Source organism: Anguilla rostrata, chromosome 16 (assembly GCF_018555375.3).
Source record: "Anguilla rostrata isolate EN2019 chromosome 16, ASM1855537v3, whole genome shotgun sequence".
In the NCBI taxonomy this organism is placed as follows: Eukaryota; Metazoa; Chordata; class Actinopteri; order Anguilliformes; family Anguillidae; genus Anguilla; species Anguilla rostrata.
The window spans coordinates 2,346,343-2,361,269 of record NC_057948.1 but is presented as its reverse complement, the minus strand read 5'-3'; the positions used below and the strand labels follow the sequence as shown (position 1 = coordinate 2,361,269).

The window sequence follows — 14,927 nt, the reverse complement described above, 5'->3', positions numbered from 1 at the left end:
TAAAATGGTCATCAAGTATCAAAAAATACCTTAATAAATTAAAAACTTTCTAAAAGTATTTTTTAAATTACTTTTTGTTTTTGGTCCCAAATGGGAAATTTGTAAAAAAAAAAAAAAAAAGTCTGTTACACCTAAACCACACCATTTATTTTCAGTTTTCTGTTTACTGAATTAAGGGTGTTATTTTCATTATATCTACAGATTCCCATTCCTCTCCACACCCCTTCACCAGATTCTATTCTCTCCATCTCACTCCACAACAGGCTACTTACTCCGTTCTTTTATTCCTTCTTTTACTCCCTCTTCTTTCTTCATATCTTTAAATTGGCGTTTGAGTTTGAAATCCTTTGTTTCACAATGACAGACAACAGGAGCAGAGTAAACACCATCCTACAGCCATCCTGCTTTTCTCTTATGACTTCTTCATATCATCACGTAAGCAGACACACAGCATTTCTGCTCTTAACATGGGTTGATTTGACGTACTGGATAAACAGGTATGGGCTGGGTTGGGATAACATCTTGTACAAATGCATGCATAACTGCTTTTAATACAACAATTGAAAACTTTATCTATGCTTCCTGGACTCTATAAAACAGCTTTTGACAGATACACTTAGACTTAGGGATTTTAGTCTGGTAGGGAAATATTTACACATTTGAGGAAACCAAATTAGAGATGAAGACACAGTCAAATGACTACCAAATGTGGGAAAGCATGGTAGCATTTGGCATGTTTGTTTCTGTGAAACATATAGTGTAGCAGCACACATTTGGGAGCTGGGGGTTTGGGGAGCACACAGGACGGGGGGTGCGGGGCAGAAGGGGGGCGGGGGGGGGGTGTTGCATAGCACCTCAGAACTGGAGTCGGAGAGTAAAAAAAAGGTATTTAAACGGGCGCAAAACAAGTTCAACTGGTCTGGCAAGTCCTCATCACTGTTGACCCCACCTGATCTCGCCTTGTATGGAATGATCGCCTCCACGCCATGCCAAAGATAACAAGAGGCTGTCTCTTTCTCTTTCTGTTTGAGTCTCTAACCTGTCCTTGTATTGGCGCTTGGCAGCTTTTATAGACCTTTCAGAGCTGTGTCTGGATGTTTTATACAACAGATCATTGCCAGATAATTTAAAAAATTTAAAATGTATTTATAAAAATTTAATTGAGTGCCAACAGCTGCAGTTTATTTGTAATAAAATGTTTTGTCAATGGATGATCAACTGAGTTTCCAATTGGATTCACCCATAAACATTTTTATAACCAATGATTTGTCAAATAGGCCTTTAAAATACAACCAGGTATAATGAAATAGAACGATTGAGCAGACATGCTATCAGTGAGCTGTAACCAAAAGCGTACATATTTGGCCTGTATCTGTATGATTGTACATTATGTATCAGTGCCCATTATTTAATTGATGTTAAAATGGACAGAGTTACACTTGTGGAGTCAGGTCTCCAGGCTACACATGTACCTCCTGTGCCACTCATGTTACATGTACCTCCATTCAGCTCTTATTGTGCCTTGTGTCATTGTCTTGATGTTGTAGCTTGTAGTGCCTCCTGGTTTGCCAGCATAGGTTAGGTCAGAGTAATGTTCACTGTGTGTAATGGACTTAATGTGTTCATGGCTATGAGTAACTGTACAAAGTATTGTATCTTATCGGACCTGTGTTTTATAGTTGTTCCAATGACCTTCAGTATGCACTTATTGTGTGCCGATTTGGATAAAATTGTCTGCCAGATAAATGTAATGTAATGTCTCAGTGAAAAAAATACAAAGGAAAAGTAATTTATGATTCCGTTAAATCTTAATAATAATAAATGTGATATGGAGTTATGATGACTGTGCAGTGTAAAAGATTTTTTACAGTTTACGGTGTAGAAGATGCATACTCCTCAATTATATCTTATTATCATATTTTGAATCTGATCTGAGAAATCTGATCTCAATGACAAATGTCATGGCCACTGTTACCACATACTCCTAATAAAGAAAGAATTACTAGTTATGTCCACAGATGTTAAAAACCAAGACTGAATCTATAATTTTACACAACATAGAGGGTCCCTTCAGAATAAAAAACATCAGTGTCCCTGTTCTTGCACACCAGTGAAAACATGCAACCATTTATGATGTCTGCAATAATGACAATTTGACAATACTCGTAGTGCAACAGTAATACGCAAACAGCCAACCTTCATACCGATGCCTGTGATGGTCTGACCACAGAAAGCTCCTGTAATCCATCTTATTACAAGACTAGCTCTCAGAACTCTGCAAAATGATTATTATTGCTTAATGTACTTGTTACACAGATTTTGTTATTTGTCTTTATCACAGGCCAAACAAAATTATGGTTCAAGCCAGGAAGTGCCCAACAGACAACAACTCAGTATGAAACTGAACTTCCACTACCATCTAGTGGGTATTTAGAGGAACTGCAGTGTTACATTTCTTACAGTCATTTCTACACCTCCACAGGTGTTCTTATGTCCTAATAATTGCAGTAGATTGCAGTTAAGTAAAATATTTTACAAATATTTCAATGTTTGATCAATCAGAAAAACGGTTTTCATGTCTATATGAGCGCACATAGTGAATCACTGCCCATTCTTTCACTGCTCCGCCTCAGTTTGTGTAGATTCAGTGGGAAACCTGTAGTGATTAATGCACTTCAGACTGTGTTCTGCAGTGTACAGCTGCTTGGAGGCTTAAGGTAGTGAAGGGAAGTGTATGTTTCTGTATTTCTGTATGCACTCCTGGCCACTTCTGCCTAGGCCTGCGGCCTTGTCCCAGTCTATGGTAACATTCCCAGTTACCATGGTGATGAGAGAAGAGCGATGGAGAGCTACGGAGAGGATGGAATGCAGCTCAGGGTCGTCCCAAGTGCACTCCTGCACATGAGTCCTCTGTTAAGATAATATACTCCATACTGGTGCGTGGCATTAGCAAACTTCTGAGAATTCCTCTGAAAGCTGTATAGTGTGTATCTCCCTGGTGCCCCTTGTATTAAAGCCTGTTAAAGGAAACCTGTCTACCTCATGTACAGTGCCATGAAAAATATTTTCACCCTTCTAGATTTCCTATATTAGTGCATAGTTTCAGATCTTTACAAAAAAGATTAGACAGAGGGAACCGGAGTAAGCAGTCAACGTTTTAGAAACTCTCAACTTCTGCCCTGAGTCTCACCCTCTGGAGTTCAGTCCCTTGTAGTAGCGTCACAAGACCACCGGATGGCAGACTGCATCCACTTTGTGTTTCCAGTATTCCAATACAGCTCACGGGTCTGATAGCAAAAATAAATACTCTGATACTTTCGAACATTTCAAGCTCCTGCCACGGCACATAATGGTTTTATTAAATTCCATTTAGCACGAGGATGGGGGTGTAATTTCAAAGAAATGCGCTGGTAGATGCAGTGAAGATACTCACTTTTATTTTACACACAGAGCACGTACACAGCGCATCAATACACACACGCACACACATGCACACAAACACACACACAAACACATATACACCATGTTCTCCTGATCACATAAACAGATGGTTTGATACTGCGATTTGTGTCTTTGGAGGCCCTACTAGACTGAAGGCTTTTCTTTCTGAGGAGGTTACGCTCCTTCGGTGTGTGTAGCAGGATGCTGGTCATGTTCTACCAGATCATTGTGGCCAGTGTCCTGTTCTACACCTGTGTGTGCTGGGCTGGGAGCCTCTACTCCAGGGACACAAAGAGGCTCAAACTGATCCAGAAGACCAGCTGCCAGCAGAGGTGCTGTTGTTTTGGGTGCAGTGGGCGGTTGCCGACTCCCCCCCCAGCCCCTTCTCTGCTTCCTCGACCAGCCCTCTAACTGCCCTCCTCAGCCTTGCCCCTGCCATGCCCGTGTTCTCCAGAAGGTGGAGCACTGACTGGCAGGTGAACCCCCAGCGTCCCACCTCCACTGGATATACTGTCGCTCTCTAACCGGCGATCGGTCCTCCACACTTTCCCACGCTGTCCACCCTCCCAGACCACCTGCAAACTGCTAAAACCTGCTACCTCTTCTGCGCCATCCATGGTGGGATGACCCAGAGTCTACTGTGCCCCTCTGTTTCCCTGCTGGGGGGGTTGTGCCCCTCTGTTTCTCTGCTGGGGGGGTTGTGCCCCTCTGTTTCCCTGCTGGGGGGGTGTGCCCCTCTGTTTCCCTGCTGGGGAGGCTGTGCCTCTCTGTTTCCCTGCTGGGGGGAAGCAGTCAGGTAGAAGCAAATTGCAAACATAGAATGCATATCAGGCCACTGCTATATGTACCACAATTAAACCATCAGTGAAAGCCCAGGATATACTGGTATATTTATAAATCAATGACAAACTATGTTCTACAGCATATCCAGCAATTTACCCACCCAGATATAATTTCTGATTAACAATGTTGTACATTTCAAGCTCTCATAAAACACCAGTAGTACAGATTCTGATGTAGTCAGCTGAAAGTAACTTTTTAGCTTACAATGGAAATGGTACAGTAGAATGGGCACATCCAATTTGTTCAGGTGCAGGGCATAAACAATATGTAGAGTAAAAAAATGTCTGATGTTTGGACAGACTAGGCAGAATTTGTGTCATTTCAAACAGATTGGAATATGGGTTTAACATCAGCATGCCTTTGGAGCTGAGACGCGCAAGTGAGTACGTTTAACATGGTTGGTGAAAATAGCGGTGCTATGTGTTATTCAACCAATCATTTAAACAGAAACAGTTACACTCTAGACATTTGACACGTAAACAACAAAAATAACACATATAAATGCAACATTACAAACTTGCACCAGCAGGCCTTATCTGATTGAAGAAAAATAATCACATTATCAGAACAGACAGAACAGACATTGCCACAGGAATACCTAACACAAATGCAATTTTCCCCCATGCGGAATAAGCTGGCATTTTGGAAAAACAGAGTTGCGCGGTCACTAATAAAAATGATTAGCATGGCTTACAGGCTCGTCACAGAACAGAAATAATATAAAATGACACCAACACAACAATCCTGTAATGTAATTACAGTATCACATTTTGCAGTAAATTATTGACTTATCAATGTTCAGTCCGAAAGCTCTTAGATGCCACTGTTGACATTTTTAAGTTGGGCCTTACAATCCTTCCAGCTTCTCCCATTAGCCGCGTTTCCACCGCAGGAACTATACCCCGGAACTAGGAACCTTTTGAGGAACTCAGTGCGTTTCCACCGCAGGAACTAGGGTCTAAATTTAGTTCTGGGGGCTTTGTTTTACCCCCCAAAACGTTCCTGCTCGGGGGGTAGTACTTTCCGAAAGTACAGGAACCTTTTGGGTGGAGCTTGCAGCGCTGAACATTTCTGATTGGTCGAGTACTCACGGGATTTTTTTGTGTTGTATTTATTTTCCGCCATTAACCGCCATGTTTGAAAATATGCAGCGGCAAACCAATTTATTTTCATAATAACTTACAAGTTTGATTTGACGTTATGCGGCGCAGTAGCCTACTTTTGGTTATAACCTGTCAACGTCTTGGAATTATAACGTGTGCTCTTCTGTTCTTTTCTTGCTTTAGTATTCGTTTTATAAAATGCTAAGCATTCGTGCTGGGACAGCATATTACGTAGGCTACCAAAACATTCAAACGGATTAATTCGGTTGCTGAATATTTTCTTCCGGATTTTCTTTGTTAGCCCGTTGTAATTGACTCAAAACGTTTGATACAGTTATGTGAGGTATGCGGTAGTTCTGCATAATTAACATTGGTGATACAGTACAAGCAAACTGGAAATCACCTTCCACACTTTTTATCCGGGTAAAATAACAGGTTAATTCTAGTAATCTTCGCTTTAGCTTTTTCAGACTGCCGTAATTTTACTCAATTTTACTGCCATTTTTCAATTCCACGAAAAGACCAGGAAGACTATGGACTCATTTATGGTGCATGGTTCGCATCTGGAGGGCACACTTCGCTGCTCGGCTAGCAGTAACTTCGAAGGAAAGCAAACGGTGGCTGTGCCACTACTAATTTACATTTTCACGCAAGTCCGAGTTTTCGTTCTATTCTTGTCATTTTGCAATTAGCCTCTATGGAATTGACGACGAGAAAGTAATAAAACAGCAAATTGTTTACAATGTGTGCATGTTTTCTGCTGTTAATGAATGTGTTTGAGAGGATATATGAAAATCAATAAATACAAAAGTAACCATATATAGTCATTGTTGGTAACCCGTTGTATATAAGTGGAATAAACCCCTCCGGGCTGTCCCGGTTATTAGAAAATAATGTAGGCTACTTCGGTGGTAGTATGGGGTTACAGAAGAAATCATATGACAGATGGACCGACGACAACGTCAGTGGGCTAATTTGCCTAATCTTCGCGGTACTTTAGACCCCGGTGGAAACGCAGACAACCATTGGCTGAAGGAACCTTTTAGTTCCTGGTAAAGTAGTTCCTGGGACTGAAAGTTCCGGGTAATTTTGGTGGAAACGCGGCTATTGTTATGCCTGGATTTATGACATGGTCAATCACTGTGGCTCTAAATTAATTCGATACAGCAGTATTTCTGCTACCTGCTTGACCACAACCTCAGCCTCAGCCACGACCCGTCCATCAGTATCAACTGCATTGGGCTGCTCCATGTTGTCAGACACTGCTGAATGTAGTGCTGTAAAACAGCCTTTTATGTTGGGATTACCAACCATACTGCAATGCGACTCACCTGGGCAATGTTGCTGGAAGTGACGAGACAGGACAGCAAACATCTTGACTTTATTTCACAATCTGCATGTCTAGCAATAAGCATTGGAACACTGTACTAATACGAGACGACTGTATTGTGAAAACTGAGTGTGATTTAGAGTTGTGCACTTTGTTGGTAGGTACTGCAATTAGTGTTTTAGGGTAAGAATTTTGCCAGTCAGTTTGGCAAATTGAGTTTTCCACACTGAGCCAAAGCAATCATAACATACATTTGTAATGTGTGACTGCAGATATTAGAAATGCATCTGAAAAAATGAGAAAAACTGTAGGGTCTCAGGAACATCTCAAGAGACTGGATGTCATGCAAACCACACTTCTGCCCTGATTTTGGCTTAGTGGTCTAATCCAAACATAATCCCATACAGAATATGTAATAAGTACCAGTGTCACAGGAGTTCAATACATCACACAATAATAAATCAAAACAGCAAAACATTTGATATTTTTATAATTCAGGTTTAATCATTGCACATTATTGTCTGAAAATACAGAAAATTAAAGCAAAAAAATAAAAATAAATAATCAATGCTAACAGAATAAATAAGGAAACTCAATACATCATTGTTTGCAGTAATGAAATTAAATAAGTACACTGCAGTGATTATTCTGCATTCTCCCTATCAGCTGCATTTGCCCACAGAAATTTGCACATTGGGACTCTTGTGAAAATGAATGAAAGCAACTGCAAAAACTAGTAAAATGCACATTTAAGTGGAGGAGTTTGCCACCGGCTTATTTTAAAAAAGATGCAGACACAGGAGACAGAATTATTAAGACATTTTACTCTGCCATCTTTTGGCATTATTACTCTCAATGTTATATTAATGTTTTAATAATCAAAAGTACATAAACACACCTTGAAAATTTGCAATATAAATGTATTAAAATGTTAAAAAAAATTCAATCATATTTAGACAGCGAGTGCTTAACCTGAACCTGCTAAAAGATCATACTCTTATGTACAGGGTTTAAGCTGTACTGAGGCTAATACTGGGCACAGCAGAAATTGCAGTGGTAAGGCATTGCACAAGGAAGGTTGCAAGTGTGTCTACGTGTATATGTGTGTGTGTGTGTGTGTGTGTGTGTGATTGGGTGAGAGTGTTTTTGTGTGGGTGTATTTGTGAATGTGTGTGCATGCGTGCGTATGTTTGTGGGAGTAACTGTTGATGTGAACATGTGTGTGAGTGCGTGAGTATGCGTGTGTGTGTGTGTGTGATTGGGTGAGAGTGTGTTTCTGTGTGTGTGCATGCGTACGTTTGTGGGAGTGACTGTTGATGTGAACATGTGTGTGTGTGTGTGAGTATGCGTGTGTGCCCGGGTTGCGTGTTTGAATGGGTAAGAGAATGTGTGTGTGTGTGTGTGAGAGTATGATTGAGTGCATGAGTATGTGTGCACACGGGTGTGTGTGTGTATGGGTAAGAGAAAGTGTGTGTGAGTTCGTGTGCATGAGTAATCATCAGTGTGTGTATTTGTGAGTGCGTGTGCATGGCTGAGAGAGAAAGGGTGTGTGTGAGAGTATGTGTGTGTGTGATGGCGTGTATGTGAGAGAGAGACGGTGTGTGTGTGTGTGACTGGGTGTGCGAGAGTGTGTGTAGGTGTGTGAGTGCATGTGTGTGGGTCTAGGTGCATATGAGTGTGTGTATGTATATATATATGTGAGTGTGTGATTGAGTGTGTGTGTGTGTGTATGCGAATATGAGTGTGTGTGTATATAAGTGTGTGTGTGTATGTCAGTGTGTGTCTATGTGTGTGTGTGTGTAGGTGTGGTTGTGTGAGGGTCTACGTGTATATGAGTGTTTGTGTTTATATATGTGTGTGAGTGTGTGATTGAGTGTGTGTGTGTATGTGTATATGAGTGTGCGTATATATATGTGTGTGTGTGTGTGTGTGTGTGTGCATACGTTCGAGTGTGTATGCGCACATGTGTGTGTGTATGTGTGTGCATGTGCATGTTTGTGTGTGCGCGCACTCCACTGTGTGTGTCTCTACTCCAGTTAGCAGAAGGACACTGAGGAGTGTGTGTGTTGACACGTGTTTGTGTCTCTGCACGCATGTATGTGTGTGTGCGTGAGTGCATGAGTTTGTGTGTGTGTGCGTTTGTGTGAATGTGTGTGGATGTGAGTGTGTGTGTGAGAGAGAGAGGGTGTGTGTGTGCATACGGTTATGAGCGTGTGTACGTATGCATGCATGTGTGTGTGTGCGTGAGAGTGCACTGGTGAATGTGTGGGTTGGTGTGTGCGAGAGATTGTGTGTGTTCATGTGTGTAGGTGTGTGTGTGCATGTGTGTGATTGGGTGTGTGAGTGGGGGTGAGAGAGTGTGTATGTGTGTGTAAGAGTGTGAGTGTGTGCGCACGAGTGTGTTAGTGAGTAGGTGTGTGAGTGCGTGTGCATGAGTGTGAGTATGAGAGAGAAAGGGTGTGTGTGAGAGTATGTGTGTGTGTGGATGCAGGTGTGGGTGTGTGTGTCTATGTGTATCTGAGTGTGTGTGTTCTTGTCTTCTGGATGTTTCCCCTCTTCTTTCAAGCTGGCCCACATCACCCCACTGCTGAAAAAGCCCACTCTGGATCCCTCTGTCATCCAGAACTACCATCCTGTCTCCCTTCTCCCTTTCCTATCCAAAACAATTGAACGAGCTGCTTCTAACCAACTCTCCTCTTTTCTCTTACTGAACAACCTCCTAGACCCCCACCAGTCCGGCTTCAGACCTGGCCACTCAACAGAGACCGCACTCCTCTTGGTCAGTGAGTCGCTTCACGCCGCACAAGCAGCCTCCCATTCATCTGTCCTGATCCTCCTAGAACTTTCTGCCCAGGGTGGGGTTTGAACCAGCAACCCTCCGACTGCCAGACAATCGGTCTTACCTCCTGAGCTATGTCGCCCCATCTAATGTAATGTAATGTAATGTGTGTGTGGGAGTGGGTATATGAATGTGGTGTGTGTACGTGAGTGTGTGTGTGTGTGCATGCATGCATACGAGTGTGTATGCGCACGTGTGTGTGTGTACGCGTGTGTGTGCATGTGCATGTTTGTGTGTGTGTGCATGTGTGTGTCTCTACTCCTGTTAGGAGAGGGACACTGAGGAGTCACACACATAAAATCCAGCACAGACGGGTGTGTGTTGAGCGAAGTGTGTGTGGAATCTGTGCAGGAGGGTCAGTGTGTCAGAGTCTGAGATGCTGTAGAAGGACAGAGTGCCGGCCGGACGGTCCACACACACTCCTGCCCTGTACACGCACACTCCTCTACCATCATCATCATCACACACTCCTGCTCTACGGTAGGGGGAGGTGAGGGCAGGTATGTCTGTTTGATTCTTATTGTGACAGACAGAGTAACTGAGTTTATCAGAGTCACTGAGTTTAGAGCACCTCAGACTCCAGGAGTTTTTATTCCATCCAAACCTACAGTCAGAACCCCATCCTCTCCTGCTGATTCCTTTATCTGTCACTGCTATAAAAACCATTCCCCACTCCTCAGACGTACTGAACTCAGCCTCCCAGTAACAGCGCTCACACACACTCTCTCTGCACAAAACCTGGGGCACAGACTCAAATCTCTCTGGATGATCAGGATATGGCTCCTCTCTCTCCCATGTGTGTGTCACCTTCCTGTTCCCCTCAGACAGAGACAGCTCTCTGTGCGCTGTGTTTGGATCCAGTGTGAGCTGACAGCCGTCTGCACACCAGAGACATTAATGAGATTAATTATCATTATTAATATTCACCTCATTATGTGTGTGAAAGAGAGAGAGCTGTCATAGTACCTCCGTGCGTGTGTTTGTGTACATGTGTGTTTCTGTTTGTGTGTTTATGTGTGTACGAGAGAAGTCTCTCTCACACACACACACACAGCAGAGTGTGTACCTATGGAAAGTGTTCTGTGTCGATACACACTCACATTTCCTGGGTCCTGGTTTGGTCCTGTTCTCTCCTCCATGGTCCACACTGTAAGAACAGCAGGTCAGAATTTAGAATTTTAACCACCCTTTATTTAAACCCTCAACACACCAATGACATCACATAAATAAAAACAAAGACACAATAAAACACAGAACCAAGGTCATGTGAAAAACACACAAATCTGTCACAAAGGAAACTTATTCCATTCCCTCACCCTATTCCATGTGCAAAAATAGCTCCCCTCCCTCCACTGAACACAAAACACCCTTATAACACACACACTCTGAAACACACTCAGGTTCTCCATTGCTTTGTAATACTGAAACTCCACCATCACTGTGTCCCTGATCAAACCCCTAACTACAACAACCACATTGGGATGGCAGGTATGCCACCTTTTTCCTGCCGCCTATCCAACTAATAACATGTCTCCCCATTGGACATTTCACCTACACGACTCAATGAAAAACTTGCAAAAGCCGCGTTTCCACCGCAGGAACTATACCCCGGAACTAGGAACCTTTTGAGGAACTCAGTGCGTTTCCACCGCAGGAACTAGGGTCTAAATTTAGTTCCTGGGGCTTTATTTTACCCCCCAAAAGGTTCCTGCTCGGGGGGTAGTACTTTCCGAAAGTACAGGAACCTTTTGGGTGGAGCTTGCAGCGCTGAACATTTCTGATTGGTCGAGTACTCGCAGCATTATTTTCCGCCATTACCCGCCATGTTTGAAAATATGCAGCGGCAAACAAATTTATTTTCATAATAACTTCAAATCAAACTTGTATGTTATGCGGCGCAGTAGCCTACTTTTGGTTATAGCCTGCCAACGTCTTGGAATTATAACGTGTGCTCTTCTGCTCTTTTCTTGCTTTAGTATTCGTTTTATAAAATGCTAAGCATTCGAGCTGGGACAGCATATTACGTACTAAAACATTCAAACGGATTAATTCGGTTGCTGAATATTTTCTTCTGGATTTTCTTTGTTAGCCCGTTGTAATTGACTCAAAACGTTTGATACAGATGTGAGGTATGCGGTAGTTCTGCGTAATTAACATTGGTGATACAGTAAAAGCAAACTGGAAATCACCTTCCGCACTTTTTGTCAGGGTAAAATAACAGGTTAATTCTAGTAATCTTCCCTTTAGCTTTTTCAGACTGCCGTAATTTTACTCAATTTTACTGCCATTTTTCAATTCCACGAAAAGACCAGGAAGACTATGGACTAATTTATGGTGCATGGTTCGCATCTGGAGGGCACACTTCGCTGCTTGGCTAGCAGTAACTTCGAAGGAAAGCAAACGGTGGCTGTACCACTACTAATTTACATTTTCACGCAACTTGAAAGAACTGAGGAAATATTGGGTAGCATTGCTTTGAAATACATCTTATGTCATTTCGGTGAGGCAAGATAGCCTATGTTGTTTGTAGTATCGTAACTTGGCGTCATTTTGATATCAATACTTTTGAGTAACTTGGCATTTTTGTACGTTGAAAACGTGTTTTTTATGAGATCTTATTTACTGCAGTGATCCCCTGCAGCACCCTCCACAGGAGATCCCCAACTCTCTTGAGTAACGCTGGTTTGAACAGTGCCCTCCACGCCCCCCCAACTCCTTTTGTGTGTGTGTGTGTGTGTGTGAGGCGCAGTGTGGAAACTCTCTGTACTTACAGCAGTGTGAGTGTGTCCAGTTCAGCAGCAGACAGCACTCTCACTCCTGAGTCTCCTGGGTGATTGTATCTCAGGTCCAGCTCTCTCAGGTGTGTGTGTGTGTGTGAGGTGCAGTGCGGAAACTCTCTGTACTTACAGCAGTGTGAGTGTGTCCAGTTTAGCAGCAGACAGCGCTCTCACTCCTGAGTCTCCTGGGTGATTGTATCTCAGGTCCAGCTCTCTCAGGTGTGTGTGTGTGTGTGAGGTGCAGTGTGGAAACTCTCTGTACTTACAGCAGTGTGAGTGTGTCCAGTTTAGCAGCAGACAGCGCTCTCACTCCTGAGTCTCCTGGGTGATTGTATCTCAGGTCCAGCTCTCTCAGGTGTGAGGGGTTTGAACACAGAGCTGAAGCCAGAGAATCACAGCCTCTCTGTGTGACTCTACAGCCTGACAGCCTGCAGAGAGAAGGACACACACACCTTACACACATTAATATAAACTAACAGGGCTGTGTGTGTCAAACACAAAGCAGTGTGTTACACACCATACACACATTAATATAAACTAACAGAGCTGTGTGTATTAGACACATAGCAGTGTGTTACACACCTTACACGCATTAATAAAAACTAACAGGGCTGTGTGTGTCAAACACAAAGCAGTGTGTTACACACCATACACACATTACTATAAACTAACAGGGCTGTGTGTGTCAAACACACAGTAGTGTGTTACACACCTTACACACATTAATATGAACTAACAGGACTGTGTGTGTCAGACACATAGCAGTGTGTTACACACCTTACACGCATTAATATAAACTAACAGGGCTGTGTGTGTCAAACACAAAGCAGTGTGTTACACACCATACACACATTACTATAAACTAACAGGGCTGTGTGTGTCAAACACACAGCAGTGTGTTACACACCTTACACACATTAATATGAACTAACAGGACTGTGTGTGTCAGACACATAGCAGTGTGTTACACACCTTACACACATTAATATAAACAGGGCTGTGTGTGTCAAACACATAGCAGTGTGTTACACACCTTACACACATTAATATAAACTAACAGGGTTGTGTGTGTCAAACACATAGCAGTGTGTTACACACCTTACACACATTAATATAAACAGGGCTGTGTGTGTCAAACACATAGCAGTGTGTTACACACCTTACACACATTAATATAAACTAACAGAGCTACGTGTGTTAGACATATAGCAGTGTGTTACACACCTTACACACATTGGGATGGCAGGTATGCCATCCTGCCAAGTTACGCCTTGGCGGGGGCATGCCCCATACCTATACAGTACCAAGAGTTTGGTACTTTTCAGGGTTCCCCACAGAAATAACCACAACAGCCACAGACACTCAGCCCTTAAAAACATTAAATTCTATACATTCTGACCCCATTTCAACAGACACATTTCATAAACAACTTCACATGTCCACACAATAAAGCCCCAAACTAAGGGGATTTTGTGTTTTCTCCTTCTTCTTCTTCTCTTTCTTCTTCTTCTTCTTCTACTTCTTCTTCTCATTCTTATTTTTCCTGCCGCCTATCCAACTAATAACATGTCTCCCCATTGGACATTTCACCTACACGACAAAATGAAAAACTCGCATACACACGCAAAATACCCATAACTTTTTACTCTGAAACATTTTCAGTATGAACAGTTAGTCTGCCTGTGGTCTAGTGGGTAAGGTTACAGTATTGTGAACACAGGGTTTGAGGTTCAAGCCCAGCTAGGAACGTGTTTCTTCAACCTGCTTTTAATAATTGTCTACTACTTCCCTATTATTGCTTTTGCACCATATCTACCCGCCGTTAACCGAACGTACACACTGAATTATGACGTACCGTCTGCACATTCAGTTATTAACCGGCTACAATATTGCAAAGCCATATGGATTCAACGGGAGCTCTACTGTGCTTAATGGCCTGTGTTCTTTAAAACCACGGACAGGTTGCTAATGATATTTCACGCATTGCATAGCTATGTCATGGTGCTGCACTAACCAAGTCACAGACTGGTAAACCTCCGGTTGAAAAATTGAATACCGCCTCGCCCTCAGGCAGATAATTCCCTCTTTTACACTAACGTTTTCTTACGCTTTTATATTTTCTTTACCAAAACTCGCTCACAGTCGCCCATAGGCAGTTCATGACGGCAAATGTATTCCTTTTATTTAAAAGGTTACACCAGTTGACCACCCCATCAAAAACTCGCATACACAGGCAAAATACCCATACCTTCTTACTCTGAAACATTTTGAGGTTAAATAGCTAATCTGCTTGTAGCCTAGTGGGTAAGGTCACAGTCTTGGGAACACGGGATCCTAGGTTCAAGCCCAGCGAGGAACATGTTTCTTTAACCTGCTTTTACCCTCACTAATAACGTTCTCTTACGCTTATATTTGCTTTACCAAAACTCACTCATGGCCACCCGTATGCATTTCATGACGGCAAATGTATTCTTTTTCTTAAAAAGTTACACCAGTTCACAGCTGTGCCATTTCTACTAAATACATTTCATCACTTAGCTACTGTACAAAACCTTATCAGCAAACGGCACGTTTCTACATTCATGTTACCTCGC

The 14,927-nt window shown here is 42.6% G+C and overlaps 2 protein-coding genes and 2 long non-coding RNA genes across 4 annotated transcripts in view; 1 reads left to right on the top strand and 3 right to left on the bottom strand.

The window, feature by feature from the left end:
- LOC135242400 (protein NLRC3-like) overlaps positions 1–14,927 on the bottom strand; it is a 1,894,071-nt gene that overhangs the window by 1,526,535 nt on the left and 352,609 nt on the right. The gene's annotated exons all lie outside the window — the stretch shown is intronic.
- LOC135242451 (uncharacterized) overlaps positions 1–14,927 on the top strand; it is a 641,023-nt gene that overhangs the window by 502,371 nt on the left and 123,725 nt on the right. The window lies entirely within an intron of this gene.
- LOC135242405 (NACHT, LRR and PYD domains-containing protein 12-like) overlaps positions 1–14,927 on the bottom strand; it is a 237,563-nt gene that overhangs the window by 101,223 nt on the left and 121,413 nt on the right. The window lies entirely within an intron of this gene.
- On the bottom strand, positions 10,367–12,593 carry LOC135242453 (uncharacterized). Its single transcript, XR_010326346.1, has 3 exons — positions 12,464–12,593; positions 10,657–10,703; positions 10,367–10,434 (listed from the first exon to the last, which is right to left on the bottom strand). It is a non-coding gene; the product is annotated as an uncharacterized LOC135242453 (long non-coding RNA).